The sequence below is a fragment of the Nomascus leucogenys genome, chromosome X (assembly GCF_006542625.1).
Source record: "Nomascus leucogenys isolate Asia chromosome X, Asia_NLE_v1, whole genome shotgun sequence".
Lineage (NCBI taxonomy): Eukaryota > Metazoa > Chordata > Mammalia > Primates > Hylobatidae > Nomascus > Nomascus leucogenys.
This window is the reverse complement of record NC_044406.1, coordinates 22,535,331-22,552,726: the sequence shown is the minus strand read 5'-3', so window position 1 is coordinate 22,552,726 and position 17,396 is coordinate 22,535,331. Positions and strand designations below refer to the sequence as shown.

Sequence of the window (17,396 nt, the reverse complement as noted above, 5' to 3'; positions counted from 1 at the left end):
AATCGCGTACCGAGCCTCGGTTTCTTATCTATGAAATATAGTCGGTACTACCAACATCGCAGGGTTGAGAGGACTATATGAGGTCATATATGTGAAAATAAACCTTAACTGTAGAGTGTTATAAGAATACAAGGCCGTTTTTTAAGTAACCTTTGGTAGAGTGGTTAATGTAGTGGCTAACTGTTGCTGCCTCTTTATTTCTATATTATAAATATAAGCAAATAAGTACAGAATAATAGTAAAGCAGTGCTGTGAATCCATAGATCTATAATAGTCACGTTGCTTGGCCTTCCTCCTACGAAGTGCTAACTGCTTATTTAAATAACGGTATTCTTTAATTCAAATGTAACGTTACCGTAGGGGCTTTGCTTTTTCATCGTTCTAGGCCGCTTTAGGCCCCTTTTCTTACTCCAAATATTTAACACCTTACATTTGTTAGTCTTTTCTATTTTCCGAATTTGTTTGCCTTTGTTAATCTGATTAAGTGGTAATTTAGAAAATGCCTTGCAGACATATATGCCCTAATTTTAATTCCTGTTTTTCATATCTAGGGAGCAGGATGCTTGAATACTTCTACTAATTTGAAAATTGGTTTTGAAGAGCTTATCAATGCATTCATGTTTCAGTAATCCTTAATAGATCTAGAAATGTATAGAACATTTCAACTTTTTGGCACTTAATGTAATTATATAATTTGATTCTCATTTTTAATCATCACAACACGTAGTAGGTGCTTAGAGTCACAGTTTATCAGTGGTAGAGGATGTTAACTTGCACTCTTCATTGCTGATTAATTTGGGGAAAGAATAGGATAGTAAATGTTTGTGGTTTGAAAATTGAATTTATTTTGCCAGGATTAATATGTGTAACAGATCAGTATAGATCATTTTTACTTGGCATATCAAAAATATAGTATGGTTTGGCTTAAATGGTCCACAAAAAGTGAAAGAGAAGCATTTTTGGGTATATTGTTATTTTCAGCTAACATGGTTTTGAGTAGTAAGACGTTTTATTAAATGTATAATCCTCTAGTCGAATACCAGTTGTCTTTCAGAGTATGCTTTTGTGTTTTGTAAAAAGGCAGAATAATAGAAGTTGGGCAGGATTTACATAGTAAAAGGAAAAGCCTACTTCAAAGTGGCTGGTTTTATAGATTGGATTTATCACTTATCTTGAAGATAAAATTTTGACAAATCATTGCTTTATTGGGAATTTCAAGGTTTGATCTTCTCTCTACCTCGAGTCGGGTTATCTCAGAAACCTAACCTTGACCAGGGCAGGCTTGGCTTCATGGATGTTCAGAAGGGCCCCACACTTGGTTTAATAATCTGCATGTAAAACTGGGATTGTACAGTATAAGGGTGAATGGTAAAATTCATGCTAATTTAAATTTTTAATTTTCCTTTACTCAGAACGACATTAAACATCAAATTTAAAAAACACCGTGAGAGCCGGGAGCGGTGGCTCAGGCCAGTAATCCCAGCACTTTGGGAGGCCGAGGCGGGCGGATCACCTGAGGGTCGGGAGTTTGAGACCATTCTAACCAACGTGGAGAAACCCCGTCTCTACTAAAAATACAAAATTAGCCGGGCGTGGTGGCGGGCGCCTGTAATCCCAGCTACTCTGTTCCCAGCTACTCGGGAGGCTGAGGCGGGAGAATTGCTTGAACCAGGGAGGCGGAAGTTGCGGTGATCCAAGATGGCGCCACTGCACTCCAGCCTGGGCGACGAAAGCAAAACTCCGTCTCAAAAAAAACCGCGAAACAGTTGAGAGATACAGAAGAAAGTTTTGAAAAAGCTTTACATTTTACTACCTTTAACAACTTTTTTTTTTTATTATTTTTTTAAAGACAAAGAGTTTTGTTCTGTCGCCCAGGCTGGAGTGGAGTGGTGCGATCCCCGCTCGCTCATTGGAACCTCCACCTCCCGGCCTCAGGCGATTCTTGGGCCTCAGCCTACTAAGTAGCTGGGATTATAGGCGCACGCCACTACGCCCCGCTAATTTTTGTATTTTTAGTAGAGATGGGGTTTCACCATGTTGGCCAGGCTGGTCTCGAACTCCTGGACTCAAGTTATCCACCTGCCTTGGCCTCCCAAAGCGCTGGAATTACAGGCGGCAGCCGCCGTGCCCAGCCTTTTTTTTTTTTTTTTTTCTTTTGAGACACAGTCTTGCTCTGTCTCTCAGGCTGGAGTGCAGTGGTGCGATCTCGACTCACTGCAACCTCCACCTCCTGGGTTCAAGCGGTTCTCCTGCCTCAGCCTCCCGAGTAGTTGGGATTACAGATGCGCGTCACCATGCTTGGCTAATTTTTGTATTTTTATTAGACACGGGGTTTCACCATGTTAGCCAGGCTGGTCTCGAACTCCTGACCTCAAGTGATCCGCCCGCCTCGGCCTCCCAAAGTGCTGGGATTACAGACATGAGCCACCGCGCCCGGCCATCGCCCAGCCTTTTAACATTTTTCCCTGATTTTGAACAAGAGTCCCCGCAAATGATGTAGGTGGCCTGTTGTCAAGCCTGGCCTTTCCCAGTGCAAATGTTTTGAGAGTGAATAATGTTAACTGTGAGGAGAATGAATCTTTAGCTTAGAGGAGGTGGATTACTTTATTAGCATCTATTTTCTCTGAATTGGAGTGCTGTAGCTCATGTGGTGCTTTTTTTTTTATTGAAGAGAAATGAAAGATGGAGCCATGGGTGAGGCATTGTAGAACAGTGTTTAATCGGGGAGGCTCTGAAGTCAGGCGGACCCCAACTTCACAACTTACTAGTAATTATAGCCTTGGGCAAGTTACTTAACCTCTGTGAGCTTTGATGTTCTCATCTTTAAGTCAGGGATGGATACAAAACATGGAAGATTGCGAGAATTAAATTTATCAGTCTTTCCAACAAATATTTATTAAGCACTTACTATTTGCCAAGCACTGTTTTAGGTGCTGGAGATACAACAGTCAATGAAGCAAAACCGACAAATTGAAGCAGAAAGGAAACTAAGTAAAATGGATAGCCTGTATTGCCATTTAATATACTGCAGAGAAAAATAAAGTGGAGGGGCATGGGGATTGTCAGGTTGATGGGGTAGATGGGGTTTTGCAACTTTAAAAGAGGGTGTTTGAGGAAGGCCTCACTGAAATGACGCCAAAGACCCTAAGGGAACCATGTATATCTGGGGATAGTGTGATCCAGGCAGAGGGAACAGGGTGTAGAGAGGCCTTAAGTTGGGAGTGTAGCTGGTTTTCAAGGAACAGCAGCACCAAGGGAGATAGTAATATAAGATTATTATTATTGCCATTTTAAGAATCATTGGAAAGGCTCTCATAGTTCGTCTTTGCCAAGGGTATATGTTGTATTGCTGCTGGTCCAAAAGTGGAAGGCCTTTTTGAAATTTTAACTTTGGAAACAAGAAATTAGGAAAGGCAAAATATGTTGTCAGGTTTTCTGTTTTTAACGTAAGTCCCTTAAAGCTCATCAGGCTCAATCACTGAAACATACAAGAATGGATAGAAAAAAATACCCTTTGTCTTTGATAAGATCTTTGAATTTAGTAAATGATATATATCATAGACTAATGATTTGCAGGAAATCTATCATAACAGCAAGACCTTCCAAAATATTTAGTTTGGTTGTATAATTCTTAGGAGGAACTAAAAGGCTAACATTACAGTATTTGTGATTTCATGTTAGAATAGAACTTAGAAGATTTGGGGTTTTATTCCCCAATAGAGGCTTTTCCTAGAATTCTCACTGGATCCAATCTCTAAAGGCTTAGGGAGGCTGTTTTCCATGACATCACTCTTGGACTACTTCTAGTCATAGTGTGGAATAAGCAGAGAAGCATTAAATTAAAGTCTTCTGATGAAAAATAGCATTCAAGCAGGGGTTTTTTTTTCTTATAAGGCTTCTTGTATTATAGGATGACGAAATGCTAAACATACCTGAAAAGTGAAGTAATTTGGTGCAAGTCTGGAGGCTGGAGGACCCAGGGCCCTCCTAATAGCTTAGTTAAATGGTCATTTGCAATTTGGTCCTGAGTTATAAAAATATTTTGATGACAAGAAAGAATTTCCAGTATTAAACAAATTAAAGTTAACTTACACAATCTCTCCTCCCATATTAAAGTGAGTTTTCAATTTGAGTAGTGTATTGAGTAAAGTGACCACTAATAGAGCTAAAAAGTCTGTCTTTAAATTTGTCTTTTCTTTTATATTGGTATGTTGAGAAGTTGGCTGCTTTGAGATTGTCAAATTTACATTTTTTACTTTATAGGTTAGAAGTGAGAAATGTTATGACTCAGAAATTAATTCTGTTTTTATCCGTAGTAAGCCTTTGCATTCTCTTTTCGATATGCAACTGTGGCATTTTCTGCATAGGCATCAATTTTGGTAGGAGAACAGTTTGGGGATGAAGATAGTATGAAATCATTTAAATTTTTCATTGAGGATAAGTATATCAACCTCTGAGAATCTAGCTTTTGCATTGAATACCTTAAGCTTTTGTATGAATTTTCAAGCAGCTGTGGAAGGAATGTGAAAGCAATAAGTTATTGCTTATGGCATAAGCACAGAGGTTAATTTTGAATGTCTTTTAATTAATTGCCTATAATTTTGCCTTCACATCAGAATGGCAGCCTTATAACTGAAAAGGAAGCATTTAATTTCTTTGCCTTTAATTTCCCGTCCAGTTTTACCCCCACCAAACTTCTTTTTTTACTGGTCACTAGAGAGTTTGAAGTGTTCAAAAATTCTGTGATATAAATAGCAGTAATAGTCTTCCAGGGCAGAGGTAGGAAGAGGTTGAGGTTTGTGCGTGCACGTGTGTGTGTGTGTGTGTGTGTGTGTGTGTGTGTGTGTTGTCACTTATACTTTCAGTTGTTCTCAAGCCTGTGGTCTCAGGACTTCTCTGTACTTATTTGTACTCTTAAAAATTAGTGGGGGCTGGGCTTGGTGGCTCACGTCTGTAATCCCAGCACTTTGAGAGGCCGAGGCGGGTGGATCACTTGAGGCCAGGAGTTCGAGACCAGCCTGGGCATCATGGTGAAACCCCGTCTCTACTAAAAATACAAAAATGAGCCGGGCGTGGTGGTGGACTCCTGTAATCCCAGCTACTCAGGAGGCTGAGGCAGGAGAATCGCTTGAACCCCAGAGGCAGAGGTTGCAGAGATCATGCCACTGCACTCCAGCCTGGGTGCAGAGTGAGACTGTCTCAAAAAATAAATAAGCAAATAAAAATTAATTCTATTACATGGTAACCTAAATAACATTTTTTTATGAAAAATAACTTTCCTAAAACAGTTAAGAACTTGGTGAAAAGAGTAGCATTGTTTTAAATTTTTGCAAATCTCTTTAATATCTGGCTTAATAAAAGCCAATGGGCTTCTCATCAGCTTCTGCATTCAGTCTGTTGCAATATCACATACCATGTGTAAACCTCTGGAAAACAGAATGAAAGTGAAAAAGACAACTAACTATTCTTTATTTATGTATTTATTTTGAGAAGGAGTCTTGCTCTGTTGCCCAGGCTGGAGTATGGTGGCTCAATCTTGGCTCACTGCAACCTCTGCCTCCTGGGTTCAAGCAATTCTCGTGCCTCACCCTCCTGAGTAGCTGGAATCAGATGCACATGCCACTACCCCTGGCTAAGTTTTGTATTTTTTAGTAGAGATAGGGTTTCACCATATTGAACAGGCTGATTTTGAACTCCTGAGCTCAAGTGATCAGCCCACCTCTACCTCCCAAGGTGCTAGGATCACGGATGTGAGCCACTGTGCCCAGCTGACCAATAACTTTAAAAAAATTATTTTGATAATTTGACATTGGGAAGCCCCTTTAGTGGGTACTGGGATCTTTTAGGACAACTGGATTCACTTGTCCCCAGATCATGCTTTGAGAATCCCTATACTGATCATTCTTAGGCACAAAAATGTGAGGCTTTCTTTTTAGTCAGTACCAAGTTTATGAAACAAGACACATTATTCAGTATTTCTTTCCTGGTAGCATAAGTATGTCTTGTCATTTGGTCTAATTGGTTCCCCTCTTGAAAAAAAAACCCTACTATTTGAAATTCTAAAGGCCATGTATAAAGTGTTGATAACCCTATATATGAAAAGTAAGGATACAGAATTTTTGTACATTGAACTTTTTTCAGTAAATGTTTTTTCTCAAAGCCTCTTAAATTTTTCCTCCAGCACTCATTGATTTAAAGAGTTCTTATTTAAGGTTTTTGTGTTTTACAGTGATTCGTTTTTTTCTTTTGGGAGAGTGGGGCTACGCACTTCTTGTTGAGCACGCTGCTGCTGCCGCGGCTGTCTCTGCCATTGCAAAGTAGTTCTTATAATAGTTTTCTTCCTTAAATTGATATAATTCTGTACTTAGATTTCTTTTTAGAGACAGGGCCTTGTTCTGTCGCCCAGGCTGGAATGCAATGGCTTCATCGTGGTTCACTGCAGCCTCGACATGGTCAGCGCAAGCGATTTTCCTGCCTTAGCCTCCCAAGTAGCTGGGGCCACAGGAGCATGCCACCCAAGCTCTGCTATTAAAAAAAATTTTTTTTTTTGCAGAGAAGAGGTCTGACCACGTTGCCCAGGCTGGTCTTGAACTGGATCAAGTGATCCTCGTGCCTTGCCTCCCAAAAATGTTGGGATTACAGGCATGAGGCTGCTGTACCCAGTTAAAGAATTATGTACACAATTTTTTTTTTTTTTTTTGAGACATGGTGTCACTCTGTTGCCCAGGCTGAAGTTCAGTGGTGGACTATAGCTCATTGCAGCCTTGGCCTCCCGGGCTCAGTTTATCCTCTGACCTGAGCCTCCTGAGTAGCTGGGACTACAGTTGCACACCACCACGTCTGACTAATTTTTGTGTTTTTAGTAGAGATGGGGTTTTTCCACATTGCCCAGGCTGGCCTCGAATTCCCGGGCTCAAGCGATATGCCCATCTCAGCCTCCCAAAGTGGTGGGATTACAGACGTGAGCCAGTGCGCCTGACCCTGATCTGTTACAAATCTACAAATCTGCATTATGATAAACCCTAGGGAGGCATGGGGTCGGTAGAGAGGAGATTGAGGGTTCTCACTTACATTAATTCATTTATTCACCACCCTAACTTGATAATAAGATGATGATGATTATTAGTAATGTATGGATGGAAACCAAGATTAGGAAGTTAACAGAATTTCTCTAGGTCACACAGTAAGTACTAGTAAGCACTCTTATTTCAGAGATTTTGCTCTTCCCGACCACACTATTTTGTATTTTTTGCAAATAGAATTTAATCTTTTTTTTTTTTTTTTTTTTTTTGAGACAGGCTCTTACTCTGTTGCCCAGGCTGGAGTGCAGTGGCGCCATCTCAGCTCACTGCACCCTCTGCCTCCTGGGCTCAAGCAGTCTTCCTGCGTCAGCCTCCCAAGTAGCTGAGACTAGAGGCACACACTACCATGCCCAGCTAATTTTTGTAGAGACGGGGTTTTGATATGTTGCCCAGGCTAGAATCTAGTCTTAACTTTATTTCTAACCACTAGTTCTATGACCTTGAATAAAAAGTCAGTTCACCCGTGGACATTATTACTGTCTTCATCTGTGGAGTTAGAGTTGACCTGGGTCCTGAGTCTTGAGAAACTATACTCAGAAGGTGGGCCGGGGGGTTTCTTCAAAGTTACCTAGATCAGGCTTACTATTTTGGCTATAGTAGTACCACACGAAGGGGCATGATAATAAGCCTTAGTGTTACAGTGTACTTAAGGTCCATGCACCGTTCTAAGTGCTTTACATCCATTAACTTATTTAATTATCGCAGCAACCTGTAAGGTAGGTTCTATTAATATTAGTACCCCAATTTTTTTTTTTTTTTTGAGACATGGTCTCACCCTTGCCCAGGCTGGAGTGCAGTGGTGCCATCTCTACTCACTGCAACCTCCGCCTCCTGGGTTCAAGCGATTCTCCCACCTCAACCTCCCGTGTAGCTGGGATTACAGGCGTGAGCTACAACGCCTAGCCAATTTTTTTTAAATTTGTAGTAGAGATGGGTTTTTGCCATGTTGGCCAGCTGGTCTCTGAACTCAAGTGATCCACCTGCCTCAGCCTCCCAATATGCTGGGATTACAAGCATGAGCCACTGCACCTGGCCAAGTACCCCATTTTTTTTTTTTTTTTTGAGATGGAGTCTCGCACTGTTGCCCAGGCTGGAGTGCAGTGGCACCATCTCAGCTCACTGCAAGCTCTGCCTCCCGGGTTCACGCCATTCTCCTGCCTCAGCTTCCCAAGTAGCTGGGACTACAGGCTCCTGCCACCATACCCAGCTAATTTTTTGTATTTTTAGTAGAGACGGGGTTTCACCATGTTACCCAGGATGGTCTCGATCTCCTGACCTCATGATCTGCCCGCCTTGGCCTCCCAAAGTGCTGAGATTACAAGCGTGAGCCACCGTGCCTGGCCTGAAGTACCCCAATTTAAAAATTTTAGATTTTACACTTTTTAAATTAATTAATTAATTTGAAGCGGAGTTTCACTCTTGTTGCCCAGGCTGGAGTGCAGTGGCCCGATCTCAGCTCACTGCAACCTCCGCCTCCCAGGTTCAAGCGATTCTCCTGCCTCAGCCTCCCAAGTAGCTGGGATTACAGGTGCCAGCTACCATGCCCGGCTAATTTTTGTATTTGTAGTAGAGACGGGGTTTTACCACATTGGCCAGGCTGGTCTGGAACTCCTGACCTCAGGTGATCTTCCCACCTCGGCCTCCCAGACTGTTGGGATTATGGGTGTGAGCCGCCGCGTCCGGTCCAGATTTTACATTTTAGAGCACAGGGAGGCTGAGTAGCTTGCCCCAGTGTCACAGAGCTAATAAGAGGTAGAACCATGCTTCAAACCTAGGCATCTGACTCCAGACCTATACCCTTACTTACTACTACCATCTAGAAGACTATCATGTTGGTCACTTAATCACTGAGTGTTTCACTGTTTTCTACTTAATACACGCTTACCATAAAAGTGTAAAGGACTGCTGCTGCTCTAAAGTTGTTAGTCTTATTGATAAATGCACTAAGCTTTTTAGGTAGAAAATAAGTTATGGCATATGTCTCGGCTATCGCAGGTGAGTTTTAAAAGTGTTTAGATCAGACTTTTAGATCAAACTTCACAAATGTGTTGCTGAGACTTTAAAAGTAGCTATAGTTTATTTAACTGGCATGTGTATTTAGTGTGTTGCATATTTACAAAATCATAAAAAGAATGAGAATTTTAGGACTAAAAATATTTTAGAGATCGTGTCTAGTGCTCTTGTTTTTACAGATGCAGAGAGAAGGCCAAGAAAATTTGAGTAACTTACAGATATTTCTGTTCTAAAACTATTAGCACCCTTGGTTATAAGTAGGAAAAATCAACCTAAGGTATTAAAGAGGAAGAATTTATTCTAAGAATGTAAGGTTCTCTCAGAACCCAAGGGCAGACATAGAACTGGGCTTAGCAACTGGGAGAACGAGGCGTTCAGGAGCACTGCCTGTCCTCTTTTTGACTTTATTCTTTCTCAGTTGACTGCCTTTCTCTGATCTTCAGCCCACATGGCAGACAGAAGTGGGTGCCCACAGTTGCTCTTTGACATGTTCCAGTTCCCGTCATACACAGTCAATACACGTCTCTCTCTTTTTATCTTTGTTTCTCTTTCCCTCGCCTTTGCTAAGTTTCTGTTCATCTTGATTCATATTTCCCACTCCTCTATGACCATGAGTGACTGTGGCCAGGATCACAGAGTGGGAGGCTGCCTGCTAGGAATCTCTCAGCAGGCTGGGTGCCCAGAGGAGAGTGCTGTGTACTCAGGCAGGAGCTGTCTTTACATATGTCTTTGGGGTCTTCTGACTCACAGTTTACCAATCCTCCTCCTCCTCCTTCTCTTTTTTCCCCCGCTGCTTCTCTGCCTTATAATGTTTCCATCATGGTAAGTATCTGGAGCCTTGATTGTTGGTTGTTTTTTTTTGTTTTTTTGAGAAAGCATAGTTTCTCCTTTTATAAATTTCCTTTAGATGGAGTATTTTTCAGAAATGTGAATATTAGCTGTTTTAGACCTTTTCAGGTAGTGATTAACTGTTGAATAGAGAGGGTGACTTTGACATGAAGTGAAATATGGTATTTTTAGGCATCGTCAAAATTACATTAATGAAACACAAAGCAGTTTACTCTCAAGTATCTGAACACTAATTTCCAGCCCTCTGTTATTAAATCTTCATTAAATGTGACCAATAAATCTTTTCTTTCAGAGTTGGGGTCTTGTTCTACTGCCAAGGCTGGAGAGCAGTGGCATGATCATGGCTCACTGTAGCCTGAAATTCCTGCCTCAGCCTCATGAGTAGCTGAGACTGTAGGTGCATGCCACCATGCCCAGCTGATTTTTTTTTTTTTTTTTAATTTTGTTAGAGATGGGGTCTGTGTTTCTCAGGCTGGTCTTTCAAGTGATCCTTCTGCCTCAGCCTCCTGAGTTGCTTGGATTACAGGCACAAGCCACCGCTCCCTGCAGACCAATACAGCTTGACAAGGCAGAGTGATCGTTGGTGACCATAATGATCCTGAAAAAAAATGTAATATCAAATTTTTCATCCAGTTTAATTTGTTGTTTTTAATTCTAATTGTTTTTTTCTATTATTATTCCTTTTTTTTAGAGACGGGGGCTCGCTATGTTGCTTAGGCTTGTCTCAAACTCCTGGGCTTAAGCAATCCTCCCACCTTGGCTTCCCAAAGTGTGGGATTACAGGCGTGAGCCCCACACCCAGCCCTATTCTAAATATTTTGAAAACTGATAATTAGTGTGATGTTGATAGGCTTCTTAGAATGGTTATTCAAACACTACACTGTATGAGATTCCTTTTGTTCCCAGTATGCATTTGTGTATGTAGGAAAATTCTTAGCTCATTAATTTTACCTTTAAAAATAATTCAAGCCTGGGTGTGGTGGCTTACGCCTGTAATCCCAGCACTTTGGGAGGCCGAGGTAGGCAGATCTCTCGAGGTCAGGAGTTCGAGACCAGCTGGCCAACATGACGAAACTCCTTCTCTACTAAAAAAAAAAAAAAAAATGAGCCGAGTCTGGTGGCGCGTATCTCTAATCCCAGCTACTTGGCAGGCTGAGGTAGGAGAATCACTGGAACCCAGAAGGTGGAGGTTGCAGTGAGCGGAGATCGTACCACTGCACTCCAGCCTAGGCAACAGAGTGAGACTCTGTCTCAAAAAAAAATTTTTTTTAAGCTGGGTGCAGTGGTGTGCCTACTCAGGAGATTGAGGTAGGAGGATTGCTTGAGCCTAGCAGTTCAAGACTGTTGTGTACTATGATCATGCCTGTGAATAGCTACTGCACTCCAGCCTGGGGAACATAGCAAGACCCTGTCTCTAAAAACTAAATCAATAATTCAGATAAACAAGACCAAACTTGTAGCTTACTTTTATCTTAAATGTATTAGTAAAGTTGTTTTGCCAAGCATTGATTACAGTTTCCAGAATATATTTTTTTTCCAAATTATAGATAGCCCTCTCGTGTTCTGCCTTTCCAAATGAAATGATATAGCTTTCGATTAATGGAGTACTAATAAAAATTTGTTATTAATTTCATCTTTTACATACTTTGCTGTCTGAGATAAGTGAACCTTTAATGTGGTAGAATCAATAGGACTTAAAGGTAGGTTAGGGGACAGAAGGGAAGAAAGAGGCACCTCAAATGCCTCTTGAGAAGATAGGGAATACTGAAAAATCTGATGTGGAGGCAGAATAGAACTGATTGTTTAGACATGTTGATTTTGAGATGTCAAAATGGGATCATTCCAAAATGGAGCACCCAGAAGTGTCTACTAGGCAGTTGATTCCACATATATATGGACTGGAGTAAGGATGGAGATCTGGACAGAGATTATCCAGGTATTGGTGAAAGTACGTATAAGTAGAAACCATGGATTAGGTGAGCTCATTTAGGGAGACACACACACTGTTTAGGTGAGAAAAGAGGCAAGAACAGAATCCTAGGGAATACCGAAGTTTAAAGGGTAGCTCAAGAAAAGTGAGCCCATGAAGGAGATTGAGAAATGAGCAGCCCAGGACTAGGAAGAGAATCAGGAGCACAGTGTCATAGAGCTGAGAGTGTGATGAGCTGAGCATAATTTATGCTACAGAAGGATCCAGGGAAATGGGGACTAGGATGTAACCTCTGAATTGGACCAATTAGGGCCTTTTAAAGATATTTTTATGAACTTTTTTAAAAGCAATAATACACTTTCATTGGAAATAGATTAGAAAACACAGATTAGCAAATAGGAAGGGATAAAAGTAAAACTACCTGATACTCTTACCATTTTTTATTTTTAATTTTTTTGAGACAGGATCTTCCTCTGTCATTCAGGCTGGAGTGCAGTGGCACGATCTCAGCTCACTGCAACCTCCACCTCCCAGGTTCAAGCAATTCCCCTGCCTCAGCCTCCTCCCACCTGAGTAGCTGGGATTACAGGTACCCGCCACCACACCCAGCTAATTTTTATATTTTTAGTAGAGACAGGGTTTCGCCATGTTGGCCAGGCTGGTCTTGAACTCTGACCTCAAGCAATCCGCCTACCTTGGTCTCCCAAAATGCTGGGATTACAGGCATGAGCCACCGCACCTGGCCTACTCTACCATTTTTAATGTTTTTGGCATTCTATCCTTTTAGACTGTGTTTTTTTTTTTCTTTTTTTCTTTTTTTGAGACAGGGTCTCACTGTGTCATCCAGGCTGGAATGCAGTGGCACAATCATGGCTCACTGCAGCCTCAACTTCCTGGGCTCAGGTGATTCTCTCATCTCAGCCTCCTGAATAGCCAGGACTACAGATGTGGGCCACCATGCCCAGCTGATTTTTTTTTTTTTTTTGAGACAGAGTCTTGCTCTGTTGCCCAGGCTGGAGTGCAGTGGCATGATCTTGGCTCACTGCAACCTCCACCTCACAGGTTCAAGCAATTCTCGTGCTTCAGCCTCCCAAGTACTTGGGGTTACAGGCATGTGCCACCACACTTGGCTAATTGTTGTATTTTTAGTAGAGATGGGGTTTCACCATGTTGGCCACACTGGCCTGGAACTCCTGACTTCGTGATCCGCCTACCTTGGCCTCCCAAAGTGCTGGGATTACAGGCGTGAGCCACAGCGCCTGGCCCTTTTTTTTTTTTTTTTTAAGAGAGTGTCTCACTATGTTGCCGAGGCTGGTCCCGAACTTCTGGCCTCAAGCAATCCTCCTACCTCAGCCTCCTGAAGTGCTGGGATTATAGGCATGAGCCACCATGCCTGCCTTTTCTTATTTATTAACAAGGGTTTTTCTTTTTTTTCTTTCTTTTTTTTTTTTTTTTTTTTTGAGATGACTTTGGGCTGGGATAACTTGAATAAATGGGTTAATCTGTCAGGAAGTTGAATAAAGGGTATCATGGACAACATATTGATGAAACAAAGTAATAAATCTAGTGATAGTTTATTCATGAGAGTGGAGAAGTGGTGTCTTTTTAGTGTGTACATAGATGCCACCTTTTCCTTCTTGGCAACTGAGGGCTCAGCCAAACCCAGAGTACAGAGGGATTCCCAAATGGCACTTACCTCCATACCTACCACAGTACCTGGCGCACAGAAGGGCTCTTCCTTTTAGTAAATGAAATGGGAAGGCATTGACAGAGTGGTGACACTGGCAGTGACAGCCTCCCTAAAGAAGGAGGTAGAGCAAGTGACAGCAGTTGACTGCAGTGCCCGCTGCTTCTCTGGAGGGCATCTAAACACCTAACCAGGGGAAGGACAGAACTTGGGAGATTGGGTCCCAGCAGTGGCAGTGGTGGAAATTCAGAGCCGTAGATGTTGCCTGCCACATCCTTAGTAGTCTTTTAGGCTAGTGTGGTTTGTAGATCATGTTCTAGAAAATAGCTGCAACATATGATTCCAAGTCATGAGGTATTCTAGAAAGTGGTTAAAAAATGGCTGTAGTATCCCAGAGATTTGTCCATATCTGTTGTCCTTAGTTTGGGAACATCTTTCATAGGGCATCAGTGTTATACCAGCAGGGAATGCCTCACAACTGTTCAGTGGATGAAACTGCCCAGAGGCACTGAAGATTGGCCCAAGATTAAAGGACCAGTTGGCATAGTTTTTGTTTAGCAGGGCAGGCATGGAGGATAGACAGAGAGTTAAGGGAAATGAAGGCCCTAGTAAGAAAGTAGTTGCTCTGATATGGGAAGGTCTAAGCTGGAGGACAGAAGTAAAGTTAGGCGATGATAGACCAAATGAAAGGAGAGTAGGAAGGTTAAGTAGGAAGTTGACAGTTAAGATTTCAGATGTAGACCAGTTCTGGATCAGGAACAGGTCCAAGTGGGGTGGGAGTAGGGTTTGCAATGGAATAAGTGGGGAGGTTGTAGGAGTTGAGATGGTCAGGAAGTTTTGACTTACAGTTTTTGGATGACTGATCTTATGTGAACATTGAAGAGGTGTGAAAGATGACTTAGTCAGGTGTTGAAGTCTTTTTTTTTTTTTTTTTTTTTGACATGGAGTCTTGCTCTGTCGCCCAGGCTGGAGTGCAGTGGTGCGATCTTGGCTCACTGCAGCCTCCGTCTCCTGGGTTCCAGCGATTCTCCTGCCTCAGCCTCCTAAGTAGCTGGATTACATGTGCCAGCCACCACACCCGGCTAATTTTTGTATTTTTAGTAGAGACGATGTTTCCCCATGTTGTCCAGGCTGGTCTTGAACTCCTGACCTCAGGTGATCCACCCTTCTCAGCCTCCCAAAGTGTTGGGATTACAGGTGTGAGCCACTGAGCCCGGCTTTTTTTTTTTTTTTTTTTTAAATGGAATCTTGCTCTGTTGCCCAGGCTGGAGTGCAGTGGTGCAGTCTTGGCTCATTGTGACCTCCACCTCCTGGGTTCAGGAGATTTCTCTTGTCTCAGCCTCCGCAGTAGCTAGGACTGCAGGCGCCTGCTACCATGTGCGGCTAATTTTTGTATTTGTTTTGTATTTTGTTTTATTTATTTTGAGATGGAGTTTCACTCTTGTCGCCCAGGCTGGAGTGCAGTGGTGCAATCTCAGCTCACTGCAACCTCTGCCTCCCGGGTTCAAGCAATTCTCCTGCCTCAGCCTTCCGAGTAGATGGGATTACAGGTGCCCGCCACCACGCCCGGTTAATTTTTGTATTTTTAGTAGAGATGGGGTTTCACCATGTTGGCCAGGCTGGTCTCAAACTCCTGACCTCAGGTGATCCACCCATCTCGGCCTCCCAAAGTGTTGGGATTACAGGCATGAGCCACCACGCCCGGCCCTTAATTTTTGTATTTTTAGTAGAGACAGGGTTTTACCATGTTGCCCAGGCTGGTCTTGAACTCCTGACCTCAAGTGATCCGCCTGCCTCAGCCTCCCAAAGTGCTGGGATTACAGGTGTGAGCCACCATGCCTGGCCCAGGTGTTGAAGTTTTCATCAAATGTTTGAGAGTGATTGATCAGAAGATATGTATGGAAGTGACAAGGGGTGACAGAAGATGGATTTTTATCTGAGCAAAAGGCCAAGTTTTAGAAAAAGAACAATAGAAAGCTAAGAGAAAGAAGGCTTGGAAAGTAGGGCTGTAAGCTCTAAAAGTTTTTTTTTTTTTTTCTAACATGCATGGGAGTAGAGATAGAGGTTGGAGGCAGGAGGCCTGGAAGCTGTGACTTTTAGGAAAACTGTCTCATTTAAATCAGGTTGAGGAGGGAACTTCCTGTGACCAACCTGAGCATGTAGGAGTTTGTTTATGTTGAAGTAAGGTTCCACAGGGTGCAGTGGAAAGGTTTGGGAGAGAATTCAGGGATGGAGGATGGGTCATTGGGGAGGAAGCTGGGAGCTGTGTAAGGATGAGAATTAAGAAGATAGATGGCCTGGGGTGGGGGTATGTGAAAAGGAGAAAATTAATTTGCTTCATAAATAACCCAGTAGACTGAATTAGTGGCCAGGTGCAGTGGCTCATGCCTGTAACCCCACCAGTTTGGGAGGCCGAGTCAGACGGATCACCTGAGGTCAGGAGTTTGAGACCAGCCTAGCCAACATGGTGAAACCCGTCTTCGCTAAAAATAGAAAAATTAGCTGGGCATGTGGCAGGTGCCTGTAGTCCCAGCTACTCGGGAGGCTGAGGCACGGGAATCGCTTGAACCCGGGAGGCGGAGGTTGCGGTGAGCCGAGATTGTGCCACTGCACTCCAGCCTGGATGACAGAGCAAGACTCTGAAAACAAAAAAATAGACTGAATTAGTTTATTCTGCTGTATTTAAGAGATCTAATTATAGTTCTCTGCTATTTTACCTTCATTTCTCTGATATGGAAAGATTTGTTTAATTTCCCTTAAAATTATATATTTATATTTTTAAATATATAAGCATTAAATCATTATTGTTTTTCAAAGTAAGGGTAATGGGGTAAATGAAAAGAAAGCCCCTGAAAACCTACTACCCAGGGACATTATTTTGGTATATATTTCTCCAGACTTTTTCTCATCTAACAAATATATGTGTATTCAGTTTTTGAAGATGTACTCAGTATACTGCAGTCACTTTTTTCATACAATATCTGATAAATATTCTTTGTAAAAATAGTTTAACTGTTGACATCATTTTAAATTGTTAAAGTAATTTATTGTAGGACTGTATCGTGTTTTAATAATTTGTTATTGGACTTTTGGATAGTTTCTGATTTTTAAATAATAAGCCTAGATAGAAAAACATTGTATGTACAACTTGGCTATTTATTTGAATATTTCCTTTAGGTAAATTTCTAGGAGTTTTCAGGTATACTTTTTAGTTTCATTTTTGTCCCTTTTCTCATAATTTAGTATTTGGCTGTGAAATCCTTTTTATGTTGCTAATTTTGGAACCTGTTTAAAGTATATTTGATGAACAATATGAAATCAATGGAATAGGCATATATTATTTGTAAGAACAATTTACCATTGTTTGACATATATATAAATATATACATAAATATATATTAATATAAATATATATATAAATATATATTAATATAAATATATATATATCTATTTTTTGAGATGGAGTCTCACTGTCTCCCAGGCTGGCGTGTAGTGGCGTGATCTTGGCTCACTGCAACCTCCATCTCCTGGGTTCAAGTGATTCTCCTGTCTTAGCCTCCCGAGTGGCTGGGACTATAGGTGCATGCCACCACACTGGCTACTTTTTGTATTTTTAGTAGAGTTGGAGTTTCACCATATTGATCAGGCTGGTCTTGAACTCCTGACCTCAGGTGATCCACCCACCTCGGCCTCCCAAAGTGCTGGGATTACAGGTGTGAGCCACCGTGCCCGGCCGACATATCTATTTTTAAGAGATAGGGTCGGCCGGGCGCGGTGGCTCACGCTTGTAATCCCAGCACTTTGGGAGGCCGAGGTGGGCGGATCACGAGGTCAG

At 42.0% G+C, this 17,396-nt stretch overlaps 1 protein-coding gene across 1 annotated transcript in view; it reads left to right on the top strand.

Moving 5' to 3' along the window:
* Positions 1–17,396, top strand: part of KLHL15 (kelch like family member 15) — a 44,983-nt gene that overhangs the window by 584 nt on the left and 27,003 nt on the right. The window lies entirely within an intron of this gene.